The following is an 18,527-nucleotide window of genomic DNA, read 5'->3' as shown; positions in this document are numbered from 1 at the left end:
AAATTTTCATACTGCTAAGTCATCTTTGGACTTTTGTCTCCAGGCAGTTGCCTGACATATCCCAGATGACTATTCTAGGAGAAGGCAAATCATGCCCTAGAAATGCCTGTTTTCCCTTTGCTGACTGTAACGGCAGTCTAGACAGTGAGCACAGATGGAGATCTCTGTATATGGTCAGGTGAATCACACCCCCACAGACTCTGAGTTTCAAAACTTCACCCTTCATCCAAGCTTAAAAGTTGCTTTACTGGCTAAAGTTGTTCATGATGGAAACTATCCATGATATCTTAGGAATCTCTGACTTGCCTATCTGTCACCGCATGTGTATTCCACCTAGGTACATCACAGCATTTTTTTTTTCCATTTCATTTTAATATCATGGAGAAGTTCCTTACTTTCCTTAGAAGGTAACTCCACAGACTAGTAAGTTTTGGATTTACTTTTTCTCATCCTCCCTTATGGTATATCTTGGGTATTTCCTAGAGATGATGTGTTTGCATTTAAGGATATTCGATGTATAATCAACGCTTATGCTTATATACCTTATCTACTTTTTATTTAAATAAATCCATTTGTTTAAATAAATAAATCTGGAATCTCATTACTCAGTTCAGTCTTCTTGTACTGTATTTTTCAACAGAGCCTCCTTGATTAGCTGATGTCAGTAAGGAGCTGACTAGAACTACAACTTATGAGCCACTCTATACATTTAAGAAAGTTCACAACGGTTTAAGGAAATAAGAATAAAAACACAGTTTTGTAAATCAATGGAAGTATGTGTGCAAGCAAACCTCAGGCAGCTCTCAATGGGTTTCTTTACACGTCATTAGCCTGATCTGCACGATACCTGGAGAAAGACATCACTAATTGCTTTTGTAGTGAAACAGCAGACAATGGAAAAGGATGTATTTTCAGAAATAAACCTATGAAAGACAATTAACAATAACATTGAGACTTCTACAGTAAGGTGAGGTTCATGGGGCAGAAGTTCATTGTGGAAAGCCCTAGAATGCTCTTATAGGGTTTCTAGGACACTATCATGATTTCATAGGACACCCTATGTTGCGACATGAGTAGGGGTAATGCCACCTTTTTTCAGGGTGTATTTTTGCCAGCATGAGTTAAGGCTGAGTTGCCAAGGCTCCGCTGTATTTAGCCACATGTCCCTCATCACATATTTGGGATTTGCCTTCCTAAGGTCCTCTCCAGAACAGCATTCATATCACCATCATTCTGGCTAAAAAGACCTTCCAAAATACCTTAATGAGAGAGGGTTTTTTTCCCCTGAGAATTTGCCTTTCCACGTGGCAGGGAGTAGTCCTGTTTTCAGTTGGTAGGTCTGTCTGGCATGACATGCAAACCACCTAAGACGTTTGCTCCAATTCCCAGCAGTCAGGACAGTATTTGAACTTCTTGGAACATGACAGACTTTGGGGTTTCTTGCATGTAATGGTAAGTGAGCTTCCTCGCTTTGATTTCTGCACCAAGTCATGGGTGACAGAAATACTCTTCATTTTTCACTTACGTAGGTAGCTCTGCTCTTAGATATAATTGCATAAGTCTATTTGGCCGACTCAGACAGCTACTTTGTTCTGTTAACATCTCTGCCCACACCCGTCCTCATAAGTTTGTGACTTGGCTTGCACTTTTCTAAACAGACCATTAAGGATTTATTAAATCTAGTCTCTCAATAAAAAGAATATATATGGTATTATAAAAATCAACTGCCTGGCTTCGGTTTTTTCCAGTTTGGTGATATTCAAGCTACATCACCCTGTCTACTGTCCCTTACAGTCCGAAGGCTGTCTGGGCGTAATTGATGCTACAACTTGGCGCAGGGTCTCTGTTACCACTGGCTACTGCAGAGGAGGATGCAAGCCAATTACAGTGTAGAAACATCAAGTCTTCTTGCCTTACCATTAACACTAGAAGCTTTATTATTATAAAACGTTTTTAATACAGCACTGCCAAAAAGCCAAGAATGGGGCTTTTGGGGCACTATACTTCCACAGGGAGGTAGACAGTCACTGGCTTGTAATTTAAAACAAATAATAATTTAAAAAAAAAAAAAGAGAGACAGAAACAGGGCAGGAGAAGGGGTGTTCTGGGTCAAATTCTGAGATTATGTGAACTATCTGTGAACTCCTCTTCCCCTTGAATGTCTCCCAAATAGATTCTGTGGGAAATACCTATAATTCTGACGATCTGTAATGGGTAATAATAACTAAAGCACATCTTAAATAGGAGATAAGAGTCTATTTCTCAGAATCTCTACCAGGAAATAGGTTTGGCTTGGCAGAGTGGAAAAAAGCCTGGCAATATTGTGTCAATATCGCAGGATCTGTTTTTCTTTAAATATATAAAATCTCTCGTGGTTACAGTTTAACATACAACCATTCTCTTTCAAATTCTGCTTTCAATAGTTTCTCAACATTGAGACCCAGCTTCTTCTATTCCAGTCTTTTTCACAACAGCCAAGTCTACAAAAAGATTTTAACTTTTCACATGTTCATAATTACTTTAATCAGAGAACTTTAAAGAGCTCTGCAAACATTTATTAACACTAGCAACAGCTCCACAGGTCTCTTGTAGGGGGTTCTCATTTCATACCCAATGTATAGACAGAGTAACTAAGGTAACAGCAGGCAAAAAGTATTTGACTTCCCACTTCCAAGCTGTAGTGTGCTAACTATTAGATAATTATTCTTCTACTGAGAACAGCTTAATGTTGTAATGTACAAATATTGACTGCTTGTGCTCAAGTGCGCTCTCAAAAATCTCCTTCAGAGGTAGCTGCATCAATCTTAGTTTCATGCAGAAATTACAGTCTATTTGCAAAGTTTGTACAGGGATTTCGGCTGCCAGACTGTGGAAGTCCGGATTGAAAGTGTCCGTTCAGACCCAGTACAAAAGCAGTCCTTCACTTTGACGTCTGAGCAGTCGAAGACCTCCCTCATTAAAAACCAGGAACCCCCATAATCCACACTCCCCCGAATTACTGTTGTGAACCAGGGCATGCAGGGGTGTCACTGGGGTCACTGTCCCCAAACACCCATAGCAAAGGCCTTTCCTCGGCAGGAGGTGTCCGGTGGGGCCAGCCCCAGCCTCAGTGCCTGCCTCTGCACACTCCGCTCCATTTGGAAACACATTTTTCTGACAATGGAGAGAGGTGCAAAAAACAAAACTCTACACCTTTTCCAGGCTGGGAAAACATCCTGAACTGTTGCTTCCCTTCCACCCCATTACTAATCACTGGAAACAGCTGTTCCCTTTTTTTTTTCACTGCTTAATACCATTCTGATCAACTGTTTCTGACAAAGACAGAATAGCAGAAAGAAAATTCTATATGCCACTCCACACAGCTGAAAAAGGTAAAGGCAGCTAATTGATATGATTCTTCAGCTCCTTAGAAATTGAACTGAGACACCTTAAACTCCTCTCATATAATCCAGCAATACTCAGACCATCGTGTATTCAAATTCACACCAGTACTCAAGAAAGGAAAAAACTATTTTTCATTTCCAGTCCTCTGACCCATCCAGGTCTCATGACCAACAGCTAATAAAGTAATAGCTTCAGATCTTGCCAGTACCTACTAGGGTAGGTCAACCTAGAACAGCTTGAAGCTATTAAAATGGTTCTATATATTTCCATGACCACACGTATCAAAGTCAAAATCATGAAGTGCCTGGTACAAATAGACTTTGAAAACAGTCAAGAACTGTTTGTTCCCAGCCCTGGAGGAGTTACAGATCCCCAAAATGGACCATGGCTGCCAAACGAATCTAGAGATGATGAGAGCCTACTGTTCTTCATCCCCTTCAAGATTCAGGGAGGGCGGTGGGAGGGGTGGGTGGTGAAAGTCCATTTTGGTGCATCAGTAAAACCTTCAAAGCCAAAGGTGATGTGACTCATGTACTGTTAAAAAAAAAAAAATAAAAATCACCACACAGATAGCAAAATAAATGCAGAAAGGAAAAGCCAGCTGTGAATTCGCATGTATTCGGGCCAGCTCCTCAGCTGTTAGGAGCAAGCCCAGTTTATACTAGCTGACAGCCTGACTCCATAGTTCGGGGTTTTGGAGTTGTTGTTTGCTTTGGCTTTTTTTTTTTTTTTTTTTAAAAAGATTATGATAAATCTATTCAGGGGTATTTTTTCCCCTTATACCCATTCTCTTCCTCCCCAGATCCTGTTCCCATAAAGCTGAACAGACCCACATAGCCTCAGTGGGAGTAGAGATGGGGCTTTACGCCTGATGGTGGCAGCTGAATTCTGTGGTGAGGAGCAGGGTAGGTTGGCAGTACCATATGTCTGCCCCTCCATAGTCTTCAGCAGCCTCATCACCATGGCAATGGAAAAGGAACATCAGTTGGAGGAAAGCCCGGGGCAATAATGTAGTACAAGGATTCAACCTGGGAACGCTGCCTGGTTAGCGCATACCCAACCCAAATCCTCCTTCGCAGGTAATCCTCAAGCTGTTTCTAAACAGCTTCCTGTACCCCATTTCTGGGATGACGCAGGAGATGTGTCTCTGCTATCGGCCACCACCAGCCCCAGCGTTGCTTGCCTAAGAAGACCAGGCAGGCTGAGCCAAGCAGAGCACTACACAGATGAGATACTTCCAACCGTTTGAGGTATCTTCAGTTTTTTTGCGGCATCTCCTTATTGCTTTTTTCACTGCTAGGAGGACTGTGAAAGGGCTAAGCTCCCCTAATAAGTGTTGTCACACCAAAAATCCAAATGAGTTTAACTACATCAATCCATGTACCTGAGTGGACTCTTAGATCAGTTTTGTCTCCATTAATACTAACAGTACCTGGCAATAGCTACCACAGCTGAGAGCACTCTTCAGTCACCCAATATTGGCTTATGGTGACTTCATATTTCAACATAACTACAGGGATAAATGGAATTGAAGCAAAAAATCACATGACAAGATCACGCTGCTTTAAATCAATTTCTGAATTACTTGGTCAGGTCAGCACATTGGCTCTCTATTCAAAGAAGGAACTGTGAGATCTGATAGAAAAAACATGACCTACAGCCCCCCACCCAAATACATCTACCAGCACAGCACTATTGGTGGTGGTAGTGATGAAAAACTTTGCTGAAAAAGCCTACTACAAGCAATTAACAAATATACTTAAGCAATAAATATAGCCCAGTTCTTAGTTTTGATTAGGCAGGACTCATAAGATCACAGGTCAGCATTAGAACATAAAAACCCTCATGTCGCCAAGCCAGACAGCCTTCCAAATATCACTCCTCCTCCCACCACCTTCTGGGTTTCACAGAAATTGTTTCTTGATGGTCAACCCTCGATTCCATCTGTTATATCATGACAGCCCTTTGCAAGCAAGAACAGAAGAGCAGGGTTTGTTTCTGAGCCGATAAAGGAATGTGGCAATTTTTGAGACTGGCATTAAAAAAAAAAAAAAAAAAAAGAAAAGAAATCTTCTGAGTTTCAACAGCAGGCCTTGCAGTCAGGGGGCTCTTGGGAATTAAAAAGGGAGCTCTTGAGGGTCTTTTGGTTTGGGGGGGTGGTTTTGAGGGGTTTTTTTTGCACTAAGGAACAGGTGTTCAGCTATTTCATAGCCAGGAGCATCATTCCAGTCAGAGATGCCTCTCCAGCGTCAAGGGTTTTCCAGGAACACATTTGTACTCATTAGCAGTTATTGCCACAATGGTACAAGTCAGCACAAGCTTGGGGTGCTGGCACAAATATAAATTTGATTGCTGTCCAGAAAAGCATATTAAGATTGTTTGAATGAGGTGAAGGGAGCTATAGTGAAACAAAGCATCCTCTGGGTACCTTTAGCTAATCATAAAAAAAGGAAAAGGGAAACAAAAGTAGTTGTGTGTTGACTTGCATGTCCAAATATCGTCATTAAAAATACTTTTCCAGGCCTCGTGTTCACACTCACACATCAGACTTGCCTATTCAAGCACTGGGACTATGGGTATATACCAGGTACCACTCAGGAAAATGCATCTAATTAACCTTTTGCACATACCTCCTCATTATGGGCTCAGACTTATAGCCCTCAAGCTCAAAAATGATCCTCCCAGATGTGCACCCCAGACTATTTCAGTATTTGGCCCTGTACTTTCACTGATTTTGATGTTTATTCAATAACACAATATCACATACTCAGCCAACAGTTCACATCTTCATATCCTTCAGACAGAAATCAGTTTTCAGTGTGAATCTGAAGGCATCAGCTAATATCACTCCTCAGACACAGCGTGCTATTTAACTAGGTTCTAACTAATTTTATTTAGGCATTAACTCACTACATTAGCAAATCTGATCCATGACAGTAATTGCTCTCTAACAGCTACTGTCTGGCCACCCTCAGCTCTGCATCTCCTCAGCAGCAGCCTCCCAGGAGAGGCTCTGGTCCTGATGGACATCAGGACCAAACCTTCCTTTCCTGCCAAGAGGCAGCTTTTGTCCACATCTGCCAGCTAGAAGCTAGGCCAGGAACTACAGCATAGAGTGAAACATCAGAAGCAACCAGACTTTCTGGAACAATTTTCAAAGAAGAGGTTGCAAAGAAGCCTGTATTTTGGATAAATGAATAAACCGCTTCCGTACAAGCTACTGGTCAAGAGCATTAACTCCACGTTATCCACAGCAAACACTCCCATTTTCCGTCTACCTCCTGCCTCTGAACTTTACCTCAGTGATGGAAACAAGTGTCACATCTTCACCTTCCTCAACCTTTAGGGAGATAGCTTGCTTTTCCCATTCCCTCTGGGACCTCAGGAATCCCAACTCCTGACAGCAGGAAACAGGGCAGATTTGTCCAAAAGCTTGTGTCCAAACAAGCACTTTGTTTGCCAGTCTGCTTGCTGTTTTGATGGCACGTCTAAAGGTCTTGTACAATCTCTGTGAGAAGCCAAGCAGGGTGTAGCAAAGCATCCACACTCTTAATTCTGTTTTTGACACAGGAGGCATGGAACAGCACTAACTTCAAACAGTGCTAAGGATACGTGGGGACCACGAAAGTGGGAAGGAAATATCTCACTCAGGAGCTCAACAACTTCCTGCTAAGAGCTGTGATGGGGAAAGAAAAGTGAGACCTCCATGCCATGGTTTGACGATACACTGAGTCCAGTTGGTATCCTGACCAAAAATGCCACAGCCACACAGGGCAAAATGCAGCACAGGTATAAGCTCTGCTGGTTCAAATTTGTTCAAAACATTTCAACATGTCAACTTTGTACAGCAGGCTTTATGCCAGATCAAATATCACCTGCCTGCACCACTCTAACTTTATGGTGGATCAACTATTCTCCATCCTCCTGCCACCAGCATAAAGCTGAAATACAATGGCAAAGCCAGTATGGGTTCTGCATCTCATGCTCAGTGGGAAGGCAACTGCGTTCCCATCCCTGGCCTACATCAGTTTACTACCTCTGGGGGCACAGTACAACCACAACCTGAAGATGTAGTTACACAACCACTTTTCCAGGAAAAAAAATAGAGTTTGAGAAGTTTCCACTTTCCCACCTGACCCAGGTGTCCTGTTCCCATCCCTACACCTCAATTTACCTCCTGTTTGCTTGTGCTGATGCAACTGGTTGTGGGGCTATGTGGTAAACTGGGTCAGGGAAACTTCTTTTGGATAGCAGTTGGGTTGGGTTGTTTTTTTTGTTTTTTTGTTTTGTTTTTTTTTAATTTTAGATCATTTCATGTCTCCACAAAGAGCTGCCTCAGCACAACTGAGGGGGCAATGAACTGTGTGGTACCGTGCCAGGAGCAAGTGGCCAAAGGTGGGGGCAAAACTTTTAAATTGCCTCTGCTGCTGGGGAAAACATTCATGTAACTGTACCCTGAGTAACATTAGCTGCCAACCTCCTGAGCAACATATCGGCATAGCATTTGCATTTGAATTGAGAGAAAAATCCCCAAGAAGCATGTCTAGGCAGGTGGCTAGTCTAGAGTTGGTCAGAGGTGGGATGGAAGGAAGGCATTCTTCATGAAAATTGGGCAAACAGTTCCCCAGGCTGCTGCACACTACAAGGATTTTAGGTTGTTTCCAAAACTTTTTACCTATGTACCTGTAACTTTGCCTTAAGCTTTAATAAATAAATCTTCCCTTTGCTTTGCAGTGAAACCTGTCTAGGGTCGTGGGACCAGACTCTGCACAATGGAAAAGCTCATCTAGCTAATTACTGCTGCTGCCTCCCTCGGCACCAGAGAACAAATCCAGGTCCTTTGGCTCCAGCTACATGAACTAATAGGAAGGCACTTTTAATTACAGCCAGGGACTGCGTCCTCCGTAGTTTGCAGTCATCGAGCTTGGTCCACAGTGGGGAATTTTCCCTGTTGTAACTTGTGGAAGATCGATGGGAGCCACAAGTGTGGGCCAGGCTGCGGGGAAACCTGGACTCCCGAATCGATTGTGAATCTTGACGAGGGTGGTAAAGGCACATACCTGCTGCCAGCTAAGTCAGCCTAACACCACATTTGATACTCTCTGCTGCTGGATTTTTATTTGCTTGCCTATTTCAGGGGGAAAAGGGGTGAGAGAGGAAGGGGGAGGTGAGGGTGGTAGCAGAATTACCACATATAGTCATTATAATTATTAACCACAGCACACTAAATGAATCATTAGGCATCACAACAGATCCACACATGCTTTACTTCTTAAAGCTTCCTGACTTGAATCTGTTTTCTGTACAAATGCCCAGTGATTGTTTCAAGCAACCAAGCACATTTCCAATGTTACTGCTGCAACTCCTTCAAAAAAAATAACTAAACAGATGAAGCTCTGCTGCAGGAACAGATCTGTTTATAGAACATACTTTTCTTTCACTAGACCAAATATATTCAGCCCTCAATTAAATATGTACATTAAAAACTCGATAACTGGCTAAATCAAAAAAAAAAAAAAAAGAGAGAAACAGCAAATGGGAAATTATGTAACGAAGAGCAACTTCAACAAGAACGTGCATTTTAAAATACTTTATGCATGCTCTTTCAAGGCTAAATCTCAGAGCAATTTTTTAAAAATTCAAATATCTAAGACTGAATAAATGGTTCCATTAGAGACAAAGAGGAACAAAAATGTGAAGGAAAGGGATTGCCTTTTTTTTTTTTTAATAAGTCTTCCGTCTTTATTATTACAACCTAAATGTTGTCTTAGCCTGGAATATAAGAATCTGAAAGCGAATTTAACTAGACAAATAAAGCAATACTGACTTGTTTGGTTTTATTATCCAAGCTAAAATTAAAAAAGATAAATAATTTAAATCTTTTTTTAAAAAAAAAAAAATTCTATTGTTCTTATTACTCAAGCAGCTATTTCCACAGTCATATGCTTGCAACAGTACCTGGCAGCAGTTTTAATAAGTTAGCCGAGTATTACAAAACGGCTTTACAACAGCAGACAAAACTGCTCCATTCAACCCTCCTAAACTGATCCCCTTTTGGCTTCCATTCCAAACTAGCCCCTTGGAACAGCCCTCCCCATATCACAAGGCTGCTGAGATCATGCCAACGGAATCAAAACCCCAGGAAATCACAACAGAATTAAAAATCCTGAGGACAGAAGCCAACCAGCACTTTTTTCCATGGACATTAATAAAAGCAGGATCAGGCCATAAACACAATATGGTAATCTCCCAACCTTTACTCAGGTGTACAGGTCTGCACTGTGACTTCATGAATGTTTGCAGAGTTCTTAGCAGGCTGAAAGAAGCAAGTAACAATAATTACACAAGTAACAGTTGACTTCATTGATTCAGCTCCATTGAATAAAGGTTGCAGGAACAGACTCAAGACTATATATCATATCTTTCTAATTCTTCGGTTTATTCTGATTTAATAGAGAGGACGTGTGCAACATTCATCAGCAGAGCCCTGAGTGCACAGGTAAACCAGCAATAATCCCCACAGGTATATCAGTCCAGCTAATATCATCTTATCTATCAGCTGTCTCTGCTATTTCTATGAGCTGCTTATCTCAAAGAGCTATTAGATCTGAACTTTAGTTCAGTCCTTTGTTTGATCTTGTTTTCTTCTGCATTCATTTGAAGCTCCACATATGATGCTTTTAATTTCACATTGAAATGCATCAGGGCCTTTAATTTTATTCCTGCTACTGATGCAATATGGTCTTAGCAACAATGAGAACAGTGAGCAAGTCATGAAAATAATAAACCATGCTAGGTCTGGAGGCTATGAAATCAGTTCAAACATACTGCGGGGAGCTGTACTGCCTGCACTGAGACACATGGCTTTCCATGGGCACCAGCCCATTTATGAGTCATGAAACATAATGGAGTATTGTTGAAAGCTCTGGGACCATGAGAAATTATCTACTGCCCGGCATGGGGAATGGTATAAACTGGCAAGGAACTGGAGTTACATTCTTTTACAGAAATGAAATCAGACAGCCTTGGCCTGCTTTCCAGTATACAAAACCACAAATCATGAGGACAACTCCTTAATTAGGACTAATTTTTTTTTTTTTTTAAAATAGTTGCCACTGCACTAACCAACCAGGGAAGCCAACATTTTCTCTGTCCCTAGCCGAGTTATAAGAAGACAGGGGATGGGGAGAAGACAAAAAGGAGGGGGAGGTAAATGAGACTTGTATCTCAGCATGAGCTACTAAAGCAAATGCACCTTTCTTTCTCCCACACCAGGTGACATTCTCTCACACTGAGGGTTTGGTACACATGAGCAAGTAGAACAAAAGCTATTTGCTTAATATTATGGTGTGATAACAACACGGTGCCATAGGTGGGCATATCTCCATGCAGAGGAAAGCTGTCAGTGTGGGAAGGCAGCATATTCTGTAGGGTAGAGCACAGGGCTGGACATAATTTCTAATCCAAACCCCATCCTCTTGGTTCTTGTGCTTTTACAGTAAAATTTTTAAATGTCCCTCTGACTGAAAAAGCATAATCTTATTTTTAAATGAATGTCAAAGTGCTTAGGAAATTTCCTAACTACAGCAAGACAGAGCTTAGTGGATAAATACCTGATGAGGAAGTAAAGAGAAAGTCAGACTGTCCTCAGTGGTATCCAGTGAGAGTACAAGGGGCAATGGGCACACTGAAATACAGGAAACTATTTAAACACAGGGAAAAAAAAAAAGTTGGTTTACTGTGAGGGTAGTCAAATGATGGAACAAGTTGCGCCGAGAGGTAGTGGAGTCTCCATCCTTGGAGACATTCAACATGGCCCTGAGCAACCTGCTTTAGACATCCTTGCTTGAGAAGGGGGGGGAAGTTGGACTAGATGGACTTCAGAGGTCCCTGCCACCCCTAACAACGCCGTGATTGCAGGAGGTACTTCTTCCATTCAGTGTCCCCAGGACACTGCACTAGAACTGGAAACACAGCACCTGAGTGGGACGACCCATTGTGTTGGTACGGCTTGCCGGTCAGCCGTCTCCATGAAAGCGTGTAAGGGTAAAGCCAGACTGTAATGGGTATCTAAAGCAGAGATTTTGCATGGACTAAATGCCTTCCTAATCAAAAGAAATGCAGAAATCCAGGAGAACTAAATGAAGAGTTAAACATTGTGAATGTTCTTTTGAGTATTTACATGGATGTGTGAGCATGGAGGGAGCACATCTTTTGCGCTAGCTTGCTACAAGCTTTGGAAAGATCAGATTTTACTGGCACAAATGCTCATGAAAAGCACATTTGCATTCACTTTGGAAATGCTTACACACTCATCCAGTCAGGGAGACAATAACAATATTTTGTGTATTCTCTAAGAAATTTCAGTTATCTAATATAATCTGGATATTGAGTTTTTATTATGTATTCAGTCAGCCCAGAAAGGTGAAAAAATTGCAAAGATTAACAGCTTTTAACAAATCAGTTGCTAACTTGGAATTAAAATATGCTAGAGGAAATTATGATCTGCGTACCAGTGATGAATGAGCAGAAAAGGACAAAATTGAATGGATATCCAGCTAGGAATCATTCAGTCTACAAATACAATCACATTTTCCATTGTGTAACAGTTGCATCATCTTACATATCACCAATAATAAATCAGGGGCTCATTTCTCTCCCTCTGCCATGGATTATCTGAGATGGGACCAGGAATGGATGGGCTCTATTCTTTTCCCTTCCCCAAGGAAATCTCAAATTGATCAAAGTATACATGCTGCCTGAAGCATGTGATTACATTTGACATTGAGGACATTTTTTCCAAGTTCAGGAAGATATCAGCGGCCCTTAGAGACTGCAGTTTGTCTCTGAATTTACAAATCCCCATAAGCTGTACAGGCACGGTATGTCTAAAGACTGCAAAATAGAGTGCACGGTTTGTGGAGGGAGTGGGTAGGTGTAACTCTGGAAGCTGAGGACAGACATCACTTCTGAAAGTGGCATTCCTTAATATGACAAAAATATAAATGAATACATCTCACTTCTGGCACCCAGGTTTAAAAATTTAGGTTTGAACTATGGTTTCAGCAGACTGTTGTTGTTCTGGAAGGTTATGAAGTCCCCTACCTTCCTCTAGAAGTGGGAAGGAAACAGTGGGCAGAGCACTTCATTGGGATTCAGGAGACATGGACTCAATTCCTAGCTCAACCCCCAGCTGCCTCTGAGTCCCTGAGCAAGTTGTTTCAGCCAGCCTGTTTTTTGGTTCACACTGCAAAGCAGAGGCTGCAAGCTCTATGCCAAGAAGCATAGAGGACAGTATGTCTAAAACAGAGAGTAAGGCATTCAGAGGTCATGGTCCCAGGCAAGTGGGCAGAAGGGGAGATACAATCTAATGCAACACCTGAAGAGTAAAGAAAGATGGAAGGGAAACCCCTACGAAATGCTTCAGCTTCAAGCTGAGGCACTGGCATTTCATCCAAATCAACAAAAAAATACCCCTCTGGGAGGACATAAACAATCTTTGGGGAAGGGACCACACATTCTCCATACTTGCCTATTACTCAAAGCAGTACGGCTTCGATCCTAGCTGCAGGAACTTCTGAAGATGCATTTACAGCACAATTCAAAGTACTAGCATTGCTCTTTCAGACATCTCCAAGGTAGTGTTATCGATACCTGATCTAGTTAGCATAGAAGTACGGCTGGCAACAGTGGGAGTTTCAGCTCAGGCTCAGTATGCTTGCCCAATAGTATAAAATATGTGAATATATTTGACAACTAAGCATCTGCCAGTGCCGTTACACTGCTATTGGTACGGGTACATGAGGTGGAGCAATCACACCTTCAGCTGGATGTCAGACATACTCTGTGAGACAGAATAAATGCTGGAGACCCAGCAATCAGGCAACTATGAAAGACAAAAAAAGGAGAGTGTGAGTTTGGGGAGGCCTTAGGCAAACTCTTTGGACGGGTGAATGTCTGAGTTTCACTCCAAGAGTGAGATATCTTTCCTTTTATTGGAAACCATCACAACATAAAATTTTATATTCTCCCCATACACGTACCCAATGAGACCTGAGAACTCTTGCACATTACTGTTGTTCCTGGATAACCAAAATGTCACCTTCATACCTACTTGTGGGTTGCAGTTCCACCTCATACGCTCTAAAAGTACAGCTGGTCCATTAAAAAAATTAAAAACCTCAATGTTTGTGACTGTCACATCTACCTTAATGTCTTCCAGGTTCTTGGCTGAGATGACGCATCCCAATAACGCAGCAAAAGAAAATGCCCTCTTTCATACAAACTAGACTTTTGTTTTCCACAAAGCTTTTCCAAGTCCTGGACACATGGTCATGGTAAATTCAACCTCTCTGACTTTACCTTCCTGATCCAGAAATAATTGGGAGGCTAGATTGAATGAGAGTTTAAAACCACGTCACCACCAACCATCTTTGAAGAAAGACAGAGAGGATCCAGAAACGATTTGATCTCTAACCTACCAAGTAGGGTTGCAGAAATAAAATCTGAAGTCCTAGAACTTTGTGAATTTGAATAAGTGGTGAGCTTTGGCCAAGGAAAGCAACGAAGGTGAAAGCAGGACTTCAAAACAAATATTTTCCTGCATTCCTAAAAGGCCTTTAGTTTAAAAAAAGCATTTGTAATAAAACCTAAAACAAGTTTTAAAAACTTCAGAAGCCAAGGGCACAAACAAATTCCAGGACAGTCAGAAGAACTGTATCATTGCATAAATTGTGGGGAGGAAAAAAACCCATTAACTTAATGACATTGGTCAAAGAGTAAAGTATGAAGTCAGAGTGGGGTTTGTTTATTTATTTGTTTTAAAAGGGCACACACATTCTAAAGTGGGTTTGGGGTGTTTTTTGGGGAGGGTCCTGTCTTTTTTAATGGCTGCCTTTTCCTCTAGCTATTTTGTGCCACTGATTATTCTGGAACAAAATCTCGCCTCACTAAATTATAGCACTTTTATAAGTTATGCAACATAGGAAGTAATAGCTCAGTAATTGTCAATATTCAGCCCATCTTGTGGGAAACCAAAGAAAATTATAAAAGTGAGAGGCAATTTATGAAAGGAATGTCCGTTGCATCAGCCAGTCCATCCGTGAAGTTTTGTTCATTATGTAGATCACACCACTGACGTATGGAAGAGACATTTCACTATTGTAGTCTATAAGAAAGAAGTTAGAAGTGTTTTATTTCTCAACTAGAAAATCATATGGAGAGCCTTCCAAGTTTACAGGGACTCCTAATATATTTTGCCTTTATCCTTTTGTGTATCTTTTTTTTTTCTCCCCCTCAATATATAGACTAGAGTGATAAAACAACTCATATAAGATGTGACTCACACAGCACTTAAGAGAACAATACAGTACTACCCCCAGACAGGGAAACAGCCCAACTCACAACAGGCAATAACTTCAGGCCTGAGGATCATTCCCATGGATGCTTAGATATCAAGCTTAATTGCAAGGTCAGGTTAGGTAAGTCTAATTTTAGACTGATTTCCTACCCACATGTCCAGGTCCAAGCCTTTGTACTTGAAAACTGCAACTTAAAATGACTAGCTTTGTGTTTTGCATTTGCATGTATAGCATTGGAAAAAACCAGCCCCTGGTATTTTGGGGAAAATTCTGGCCCTGGGTGTGGCTGCCCAATGCCTTCTGCGTGGAATTTGCCCAGAGATATCAACCAGACAAGATGTAACTCATTCAGTTCTTAGAAGAGGAACATGAACTAAGTGCATTGCACATGATTAAGATACAGCAATTTGGTCTTGTTGAAATGAAGATCAAAACAGGCTAACAACTTAATGAGTGATAAAACCCAACTGCAAGTATTAACAGCAATCCTAAGAAGGTCTCGAGTCTGCTTATCCAAGCCATGCTCCTGTCATGGCAGGATGACTGTCCCAGTGCATCAAGCCATCTCTCACTTTAGGACCATGCTGGACTACCCAATGCTGAGCCTTCTTCCCCATGACAATTGAAGAAGAGAATGTACAAGTACCTCAGACCTTTACGTACTCCTTTTGTGTGCATCCAGCTTCCCACCTGTTGGCTGCTACTCCAGCAATAGTATTGCAGCCCACACATTTGCATGTGATGTGCCAAGTGCACCTGCTGATTGCTTTTCTTGATGATAAGCCCATAGGGAAGTCTCTCTCTGTGTATGATTGTGAAAGGACAAGCATGAAATTGTATTGGGGAATAGAAGATGAAGAAAAATCAAGAGAGCTAGAGTTTACATAAGCTTAATATACTACAAAGCAAATCACACCGAATTACAGATAGTATTCCAAAGCCCCTTATTCCCTTTGCTATAGCCATCAGATGACAGCTCACTTCCATTCCCCTCAATTCCCAACCCAGCTGTTGAACCACCCACTTGCTGTCTTTATGTTCTGTGACATGCAGAGCAGATGCCAACAGCCCCACATCATAAAAGACTTCAACCTATGCAGGGGCTGAGCCTCCCCTGCTCAGCTGTCACAGCCATAGTTCATTGCAAGACAAACTATAGATTTCTTTTCAGAAATGCTGTATTTCACCTAGTTTCTGAAAGAGCATTCATCACCCTCTCAGGAAGAAGCAACTGGGTTAAGATGACAAACCCAATTTCTCTGCACATGTGTTTACCTAACTAATGAGAAATGAGGAATGTCTGACTGCATGCAAAGTCAAATTCCTCCAGAGATCAAGTATGCTTAGATCTGACCATGAGAGTAACTAATAATATGCAAGTGTTATGAACTATTTACAGGCTTAACCCAACTGCAGTGAAGTCAATGGTTTAACTCCCCTTGCCTTCAAAGGGAAAGGGATCTGGGCCTCAGCACATACTTGCAGCACAGCTCACTGCTAGGCTGGCTCACCTCCCTGCGATGAGTTTAGTAGCTGTAGCCTGTATGGGATAAATCCCCAAATTATATCTATTTCCCAGCAAATTCTGATGATTCTGTGGCCTGTGTCGTCCCCCGTCATCCCCCCCCCCCCCCCCCCCCCGCCCCAAAATGCCTTGATTTGAAATAGAGGTACTAAATTACATAACTAGATATACATATACACTTCAGGATGAACAGAAGGGCTGGAAATCATGAATCCTTTCTGGACCAACAGATGGAGGTTCTGTCTCAATTATATTGTTAACCAAGCAGAAGTCATACTAAAGCATCCTGTGAGCTCCTGCTCTCTAGACATTGCTGTAAAGAACACCAAGCATTAAATACCACTGCAGCACTGTACTCTGAGGAGACACAATTAAGATGCCTTTGCATCTCTACTGCATGCTTACCAGCATGAGCTCTTTCTATAGGGGAACTAATTTAATTCGGCAATTGGAGCACAGGAATGGCATCCAGAGCTCCTGAGCCTTGCCAGCCATTTGTCCCATTTGTTCAGCCATCTTGCACAAGCCACTTAATCCAATTTTTTTTTTTTTTTTTTCAAGCTGGTTACCTGAAATAGGGCCTGATCCAATCCCCAAAAAGGCAAATGGGAAGTTTCCAGTCCACTTCAATGGTACCCATGGGCTTATAGGCCTCTATGTCTATATTTAGACACTTAAATATAGTAGTCTGGGCTTCAGAGATTACTGAGTGCCCACAGCTGCCACTGATCCCAGAGAGGAGAAAAGAAGAACAAATCTCTGGTTCAAAAAGTTTCTCAGTTTCAGACTACTGCAGGCTAGGAAAGTATAAGGGAAGTATCATTGTATTCTGGCTGTGTTATAGATTTCTCCTTACACAGCTGCTATGACCCAAGTCAGACCGCAGCTATAGGACTACTTGCACTTCTGGGATGAGGTAGGACAGCTCCTTCTCTGTTCCCTCCCAAGGACTCAGGTACTAAAGATTGCAAGTCATTGCAAAAACACTGCTTAAATTCTCCCAATATATGGTCACACTGTCACTGTGAAGGTTTAGAAAACTTCACACAGACAAACCAAGCACGTTTGCAGAGAGATGAGAGAAACCCCATTCTCCAAAGACCATCCAGCCCAGCTCTGTCCAGTTAGGTATGCTGCACAACGCCCCCATTTTGACAAAGCTGCAGAAATCCACTGAACTGATACTCCACAGTAGTCAAAGCACATCCCCAGCACCAGGACCTTAGGTAGGCAGAGTTGGGGGGAAAAGTGATGGGAAAATGGCTGGAATCATTCCATTGCCATCAGAACCAGTACAGCAAAAGAGAAATAGGCAGAGGTAAGGAAAGAGGCAGGGCTCAAGCTTGATTTGTTTGTCCTATTCTTTAAGGCAGAAATAACATGACTTCTTTGCACATGTCCTTTTGTTTATGACATTGGGAATTTCCTATAAATGGTTTTAGTTATGGAAATATGTTACCTTAGCTTCCATATGGGTTGCTATTGCTTTGTTTTGGGGGCGTAGCAGAGGTGGAATCCACTGTTTGTGCCTTGGATGGGCCCTAAGCATAAAACCGAAAAAAAATTATCAGAAAAAGCTTGTGTTGCTTCTTACTGTCTTCCTATGAGATTTTCATTTGGGTTCATCACAGTCTTCAAGTTCACATTCAGATCTCGTCCTTATTTCTGAATCTACTTCCCAACTTCAGCAGCAAAAGAGAATCCTGAATGTCTGGTAGTCTTCAAGAGTTGCTTGTCAGACAGTTTAACTACTATGAATCTCTTCTTGAATCCTCATGCTTACATTGTCAGACATACATTTACAACAGTTTACAGGCATCATTCCTGAAGGGGACCATGGAATTGTGATTATTGCAGATAAAAATCACCAGTAAAATATTCAAGTTTAACACAGAGCATACAATACCAAAACCCGACACAGAATCAGATGCACAAATAATGATGGAATAAGTCTACAAAACCAGGTTACAGTGTACTCCTGTGTTTATTCTCCTTCACCTGCAACACCTCAAGTTCAGTCAAAGGACACTCCACTTTCAGTACACTACAAATCAGACACCAACACAGAATGTATTTCAACTGAAATCTATCTCAAATAGGAATAGGCTGCATTTTGCAAATACATGAAATACAAATATGATGTAGTAGTAATAATGATGTCAATTTTTTAAAGCTGTATTTGTCCTATGTCCAGTGCAACTCTATAGACACTTCTGTGTACATGTCTAGTTGTGTGTCCTCAGGAGGACACTGCAAAT

The 18,527-nt window shown here is 41.6% G+C and overlaps 1 long non-coding RNA gene across 4 annotated transcripts in view; it reads right to left on the bottom strand.

The window, feature by feature from the left end:
* Positions 1-18,527, bottom strand: part of LOC142603886 (uncharacterized) — a 204,972-nt gene that overhangs the window by 150,808 nt on the left and 35,637 nt on the right. For 2 of the 4 annotated variants that reach the window (XR_012837792.1, XR_012837791.1), the window contains exon 2: positions 17,729-17,810. This is a non-coding gene — a long non-coding RNA (uncharacterized LOC142603886). Of the gene's footprint in view, positions 1-1,982; positions 3,919-9,275; positions 9,701-10,997; positions 11,087-17,728; positions 17,811-18,527 lie in introns of those variants that run through there. The other 2 variants (XR_012837790.1, XR_012837793.1) reach the window with 2 other exon arrangements.

This window comes from Balearica regulorum, chromosome 14 (genome assembly GCF_011004875.1).
Source record: "Balearica regulorum gibbericeps isolate bBalReg1 chromosome 14, bBalReg1.pri, whole genome shotgun sequence".
Lineage (NCBI taxonomy): Eukaryota > Metazoa > Chordata > Aves > Gruiformes > Gruidae > Balearica > Balearica regulorum.
The sequence above is the reverse complement of the archived record's forward strand: the minus strand, read 5'-3'. Positions and strand labels throughout refer to the sequence as shown.